General features: G+C 35.6%; 1 long non-coding RNA gene across 1 annotated transcript; it reads right to left on the minus strand.

The window, feature by feature from the left end:
* Nucleotides 1-4,021: 4,021 nt before the first annotated feature.
* On the minus strand, nt 4,022-7,569 carry LOC110124747 (uncharacterized). The gene is made up of 3 exons (XR_002309875.2): nt 7,267-7,569; nt 6,639-6,703; nt 4,022-4,534 (listed from the first exon to the last, which is right to left on the minus strand). It is a non-coding gene; the product is annotated as an uncharacterized lncRNA (long non-coding RNA).
* Between the last annotated feature and the right edge of the window lie 280 nt (nt 7,570-7,849).

The following is a 7,849-nucleotide window of genomic DNA, read 5'->3' on the forward strand; positions in this document are numbered from 1 at the left end:
ACCAGGACTTCCAGTCGGTGAAGAACCCGCTTGCCGTACAGGAGAGCCAGGTTCATTCCTGGGGTCGGGAAGATGCCCCGGGGAAGGGAATGACAGCCCGCTCCAGTATTCTTGCCTGGAAAAATCCCATGGAAGGAGAAGCCTGGCGGGCGACAGTCCGCGGAGTCGCAAGTGTCAGCGGAGCGGGCCGACACTGCAGGGGTAAGAAAGGAGGAAAGCACACCGAATACCGAGACACTCCCGTCTTCGCCAGAGTCCCGCTATCGCCCCCTACTGACAACGTTTAGCGTTGTGAAAGTCGCTCAGTCGTGTCCGACTCGCTGTGATCCCATGGGCTATGCAGTCGGTGGAATTCTCCAGGCCAGGATCCTGGAGCGGGTAGCCTTTCCCTTTACCAGGGGATCTTCCCAACCCAGGGATTGAACCCAGGTCTCCCGCATTGCAGGCGGATTCTTTGCCAGCTGAGTCACAAGGGAAGCCCCCTAGATAAATATTTAGAGGGCCCACCTTCAGTGCCACAAGGCTGGGTATTGAAGGGTAGATTTGGGTCTCAAAAGCAATAAATTGATAACTGGCACAATTACTGTTTTTTCAAATTTAAGTAGCAAACACAAATTTGAATTATTTAAATGAAAAAATTTGGAATGTGTTGCCACTCTAATCTGAAAAGTAACTGTAACCTTGTAGGGTTATTATGATATGATGATACATGATATAAACAAGGCCGGGCACCAAAGAACTGACTCTTTTGAACTGCGGTGCTGGAGGAGACTCTTGAGAGTTCCCTGGACTGCGAGGAGATCAAACCAGTCAATCCTAAAGGAAATCAACCCTGAATATTCATTGGAAGGACTGATACTGAAGCTGAAGCTCTAATACTTTGGCCATCTGATGAGAAGAGCCGACTCACTGGAAAAGACCCTGATGCTGGGAAAGACTGAGGGCAGGAGGAGAAGAGGATGACAGAGGATGAGATGGTTGGATGGTATCACTGACTCAACGGAGGTGAATCAGAGCAAACCCCAGGAAATAGTGGAGGACAGGGAGGCCTGGCTTGCTGCAGTCCATGGGGTCACAAAGAGTCAGACACGACTAAGGGACTGAACAACGACAAAAATAATGTAGGGAAATTAATATTTGTCTAGATGAATTCTTGGACACGTACTATTGTTTAGAAAGGGTAGTCTACAGGGTTAAATGGAAGCATTTTAATAACATGAAGACATTTGAATCTGAAAGATCAGAGAGATTACATAGTCCAATGCCCCAATTCTAGAAATTAGGAAGAGGCTGAAACCCAGAAGAATTCAATGGTTTGTTCAAGTCTCAAGAATTAGATAGTGAAAAATATTATCCATTTATGCCATGAATATTAATTCAATAAATGCTAAAACAGGTGTCAGATGTGGTTCCAGGTGCAGGATCCCAGCAGTGAACAAATTACATCGTGCATTCATGGAATTTACATTTAAGTTGAAAGAGTCAGACAAACAGATAAAAAGATAAGTGTGTATTAATAGTAATTCAGGTATTAGAAGTGCTAAGACAAAAAATAAATCAGGGTGAGCAGACAGAAAATAGTGTCAGTGAAAGGGATGGGAGAGGCTGTGTTATTTATGTTGGTGACGTTTGAGCAGACTCCTGAAGGGGGTTGTCCGAACTCTCAACCCCAAATATTCAAATAGATAAGAGCTCTTAGAAAATTTCATGTGTTTTCTAATAATCATACCTTTTGTACTGGTATCATATTCTCGCGGATTTCTATCCTTTTAGCAATCAAGGTGGGATAGTGACACCGCCTCCTCTCTCCCATCTTATTTTTAAAAGGATTTATTTTTATAAAGGTTATCTGTCTGTACCACGCTCCCGTGAATCCCACATCAGGTAACTAGGCAGATGCAGCTTGCAGGAAATCTGGTTACGATGGACACCAGCTACACTCCCACAACTCAGACTGACCACATATTTTGACAAGTTTCAACCAGTTTATAAGTTTCTGGCTCTTTAGATATTATCCAACTCCTCAGGGCAGTGTTGAGCATGCCAAAAATCATTCAACACCAAGTGCCCCACATAAGATGATATTTCAGCACTGAGATATTCCTTAATTATGTGTGTTTTCACTGTATATGTAAATAGGGGATACAAGTTGCTGAAATGCCATTAACAATGGCTGTTGAAATTTTGTATTTAGAAACTGTATGTACAGAAAGGGAGTTGAACATTTGATGGTTAATATGCAGTTGGGCTATTTCCTGACAAATACAGCTGATTTTAAGGTCAGTGTAACTGATATCACTGTCAAACTTTAAAACTTTAAGTAGGCAATGTAACCAACAGACATACAATTGAGTATTGGAAGCTGAAAGAAAAAAATATTTGTCATGATTATTTTGAAAACATCATTAGAACTTAACTTGATTTCAGCTGGACCTTTGGCAATACAACATGAAAATCTAAAACTAATCTTTATTTCCCTGTAACTGTTTATTCATCCTATCATAGCTTTTTTGGTTTGTAAGACTGGTAATCAATATAAACTAACTTACATTAACATTTTGATTTGTAAAAAATTTTCTTTTTTCAAAGGAGATTTAATTTTTATTAAAGTTTTATATTAGTTGAAACAAAATTGTTTTCTTTTGGAATAACTCATTGGTTATTAAAATCACTTTGTTGAACTGCTGTTTAACAGCATAAAGATAAATGAATATATCTCGAACTTAGTTGAAATTACAATACAAATGAAGACATTTTAATGTGTTTATTACCTTGTTTATTTCTCTATTTTAAGGAGACATTTTGTCATTAATTCAGCACACTGTGTAAGAGGGTTTAACTCTGAAAACAAATCACTCAAAATTCAAAGCATCATATGATGGGAACAATCACTTTAAAAATTCTAAAGTGGTCATCTCTTTTAACTCAGCATAAAAATCAAACTAATGCATCTCAGTGTTTATCTTATAATGATCAAAAAACCAAAATCCCAGGTTAAAAAATATTACTTTCTTTGATTTTAAAAAGAAATGATGAATAATGTAATTAAAAGAGTAAAGAGACTATAAGAAAACTCAATGATAATTTTCTCTTATATTTCATTCTAAGAATTTTTTTAGTTAGTTTTCTAAGCAAATCAGGTGAAAATTAGATGTGCCTAAAGGCCTCCTGGAAACATCCAATTACTGTCCTTACAGAAACCTTTTTCCTCAGTTACTCAATGAGAGAACTGCGGGGGCATTCAGTTATGTCGGCCACATTAAAGGGAAAAAAAATAATTCATAAAGAGCAATGAATGAAAAGGGACAAAAGTTTTAAACAAGTTCCTTGTCTCTTTTTAGTCCTCAGACACCTTATGTTGAATAGCCAGATCATTTTATTATTGCAAATGCCATGGTTGTAATCTTTTATTGCTTGCAGTATAGGCCTACAGCATTAAGTTAGTATAAAATTACATATAGTTTAATATATCTGTACAACACCTTTAAACAAGCTTCTCTAGGCAAGAAGGTTATCCGTCTTATAAATCTATTATTCCATTGTACATCTTGATAGCCTAGCATAGCTCCTAGCCATGTTTAAGCATTAAATAGTGCATTATTATTTCACATAAATCAACTCAGAGATGTGTGAATTCATAAATTTTGCATTTGCACAGACAGTATTTTAAACGTTTTACTGCTTCGTGGGAACTCAGAGCATAAGCCGGTACACAAATCAGGACCTGAGAAATTTCAATAAAATTTAATATCACAATTACATTTTCTCAAAGTCGACACATGCATAGTTTAGGAGTATTTTAACTGAGTCCAAAAATAAAAGTAGATTTAAAGAATCAGAGTCTAGTCAGTTTTTGTTTTTTAAATTAATAAGCACTTTGGCTCATTCCTTATGACAAATGATATAAAAAGAATAAGACCTTATAGAAATTTGAAATGAAGGAAAAATATGTCAAAATCATAAATTCTGATGATTGTAATTTATTAAAACTAATGCAGGTAGAAAGTGGTATAGGGTTGATAAGTTTATATTACAATTAAAATATAGCTTTATAGTTTGAACCTGAATTTAATTTTAAAAAGTCATAATTTAGGCTCTAAGTTACATGAGGGTAAGAAGTATGACATTTCTAAGGATTTCTATTTCTAGGTGATTCTCTCTGATGTGTAACAGAGCGATAGTCTTTTTCCTGTTTCTAGGCTTTTTTGGGGATGACGATGTTTGCTGTTTCTTCACAGTTTTCATTATTTTTCCTAGGAAATGTTCCATTTAAGATTTTCACTTCTGTGGGAAAATGTTTATAAAATTTAATGCACAGGAGTTAAAGGTTCCAGGAAGGTTTCTACTTTAATTTGTGTGTGTGGTGAAAAATTACATTCCTGTTGAAATAGTTCCTGATGCATGTAATTAACTGAACAAAAGCCACACTAATTTGAAAATGGTGTTTATCACCTAGAAACAGGTGATGAAGAAAGATAAATTGCTGTGAAAGTTGGAACTTGCTTCCAGTCCTTGTCAAATTCTGGGCAGAAAGCTGAAAGAAAGGAAGAGAAAGAGAAAAAGAAAACATTGTCAGGAAATTTTTTGGACAGTTTTTACTGAGACTTTGTAAAGAGTTACCACTAGGTTATTCCTGGGGAAATAAGTGAAAAGAGGATAAATAAAATAATATCCTACTATGGGCCTTTTTTTTTTTTTTGTAGTGAGAGATTTTGTTTTTATGATGAAGATTTATTACATTAGGGGAGTGGTTTCTGCTCTGCTTTATGAACTTTTGATATTTTCTCTGCCTTCTGAATCCTGCCCTTTTCCCCCGATGGACTAAAAAGTTCAAGCCTAAGGTTAACAGTACCAGAGATCATTGTTTAGAGCTTAATCTTTTTCAAGTGATAAGCAAAAGACAGACACAGTGAGTTTTTAAGGACCCTACAGCTACTTGAAGTAATGACAAGTATTACCATACCCAGGCAGGCTTTGGAATGTGAGAAGAAACAGATCTAGTTACTTACCATCCATAAAAAAGCTAATGGAAGCTTCTCTCTTACTCTGATGAATGTTGAAAATGGAGTGACTTAAATAAAAAATCACTTCCCTTATTATGATGTTTGACTATTTAGCATTCATTGGTTCAGGGTCCATTTAGTTTCTGATGTTATTTCTATTTCTAGTTTCCTTTTTTTTCGTGTGAAAGTTTCATCTGATTATCTGGGTCTACACTATCAAAGATATAAGGGAAAACATGATTCATTATAGAAATTACATTTTCTGAGCTAAGCCAGAAGGCACTGTCCTTACTCCAGCTCTTGTATAAGCAAGACTTAGTGTTATGCATATGTTTTATGTGTATAGAATGTTTACTTAGCAATATATATATTTATACCACACAAGTGGCCCATACTACCATTACATAAATCCCTCTATTTTTCAAAGGCTATGTGGAAACAATTGATGACTGAAGAAGAGTCATGAATAAATAAACATGTTTAAAAAATTTCCAGTGTGTGTCAGCACCATTTAAATATGTCCTTTTCTCATAGCACTAACTTGCTGGTTAGAGGAGAAATTAGAAGAAAAAGATGGACAATGAATATCTTGAACTCTGAAGCAATGAATTTGCTTCATCTTTTTTTTTAAACATGGTTGCAAATAAGTATATTTCTATTTGAAATTAAATGGATCCTTTGTTTCTAAGACTCATAGATTCACTCTCTATTGGAAAAACCACAATTAAATTTTTAAAAATAAACTTTAGCACACCATACATAGAAAGCACTGTTTTGTGTTTTGTTGCTCTGTTTTCTGTTTATGTTTTCATTAATTCATCTCAAATAAAATGTCTAGGTTTAAGTAGAAATCAAGATGGTGGGACGAAAACAAATCAAGAATTGGTTGGTCTTAATTTTCATAAATTTGGCCTTTATCTGTTTTGATAGACGTGTTCATTAAAGATGTATTTGTAAGCCGTTATGCTTAAAAGCGCCATGTCTTTTGTACAATTTATCTCCTCAGATGAGCTATATGTTTAATATACCTTAGGTTGTTATTAGAATTTGTGCAGCTAGATAATAGTAATGTAATATTAGTGCCTTTTATTGAAAACAAAACCACCTTTTATTATCATTTTTTCACCAACTAGGATGGTTATAGTTTTTTAACTGAAGTATAGCTGACTTACAGTATTGTAGGCATTTTGGGTGTAAGGCAAATTAACTTATATGTACAGAGATTTCATTAAATATGTAGATTGCTTTGGGGTAATATGTCCATTTTGGCAATATTGATTTTTCAATCCAAAAATGCAAAGAACCATATTTTATAAATAAAGCTGACCACTATAGGAAAGTACGCAGTAGGATTTTTTTTTGTTTTCTGTTTGTGATGAGCTATTTAAAAGGCTGAGAGGCAATATGGTATAGGAGAAAGATACTTTAGTGTCATAGCACTTTGGTTAGGTAACAGACTATCATTTTACACTTTCAGGCAGACATGGCTAACTGTCCACCAAGTTTCCATACCATAGAGAGATGGCTGCCAAGCATGTACTCTGCTAGAATATAAGTCCCAATGTTACTCTATCCTTTGCATATATAGGAGGTTATGGGGTGTGGGAACTAATGTATGTCACTTCTGGGTCAAACCTTGAGAAGTGGGTGCGTTGTTGTCCTTTTCTTCTACCTCTTCCTGAAGCAAAAGGCTCTGAGACCTTAGAAAAGGGTAGAATCACAAGAGAGGAGAATTCATGAATATCTTTGTCAGTTGACTCAAATACTGACAAATTCTGAAATATTAGAGTTTGGTATAGCAGATAACATTACTGTGCAAACTAATACAAGCAATGTAAAATCTTGGGGAATCCACTTAATATCAGACAGCTTTGTTTTTTCCATATCATAAATGCAATAATTTACAGTACGAATAGATACATTAGGAGGAACCCTCCCGAAAGAGTTGCTGGAAACATTAAATGAGATAATACGCAACAAGATGTTTTATAGGCACTAAGCAATTACTTAAAATTAGCCATTCTTTTTTTCTTTTGCTTGCCTTCACTGCTACAAATCACTCACAGGAATTGGTGTGTGTTTTAGCCCTATATTCTGGAACATCATAGACGTTGCTTACAGCTCTTCTTTGCCCGAGGCTAAATTCACTAATGTAAAAGACAACTCCTTAATACCATACTTGGACTCTCTCTTTCTTAAACCATTAACACTATACTTTGAGCCTGTCTTTTCTATTAATAAATAATTGATGACAGTATCTTACTCTGCTGTGAAGAGTAATCAATGCACTATATCCTTTTCTGTAGTATTTCATTGTTTTTACAGGCATCTGCTTGCTGTCAGGCATTGTCCTTTGTTGTGTCATTTTATTGTCAGCACAACATTAGGAAGTCGGTGCATTCTTTCCTATTGTCCATAGTCATGTAGCCAGTAAATGTGACTGTTGGCATTCAAATTTCTTTCAGTTTAACTCCAGTTATATGGATTATACCATTGTGTCTTCACATATGAAGTGATTGATGTCATTTCCTCCCTGAATACAGAGTACGCAGAGAGCTAGAATTTGGTAGTTTACCGTTCTCTGTACAGCAAAGGGACCAGAATGTGAATGGGACCAGAAATAGCATCCTTGAGGAAGCATCACTTCTAGGGGAAATTGGATACACGGATAAGAAATGGTACCCTTTGGCTATGTTACAATGAAGGCAAAGAAGTAAATAAGAGGCAAGAAATTAAGACTCTGTAGAAAGGAAAGTGAAAAAATGGTAATAGCTTCACCTACTCCCTATCATTATACATGAAAGGATCTACATTTTATTAAACAGAAGAGGGCACTCTTGAACTAG

The sequence above is a fragment of the Odocoileus virginianus genome, chromosome 27 (assembly GCF_023699985.2).
Source record: "Odocoileus virginianus isolate 20LAN1187 ecotype Illinois chromosome 27, Ovbor_1.2, whole genome shotgun sequence".
Taxonomy (NCBI): domain Eukaryota; kingdom Metazoa; phylum Chordata; class Mammalia; order Artiodactyla; family Cervidae; genus Odocoileus; species Odocoileus virginianus.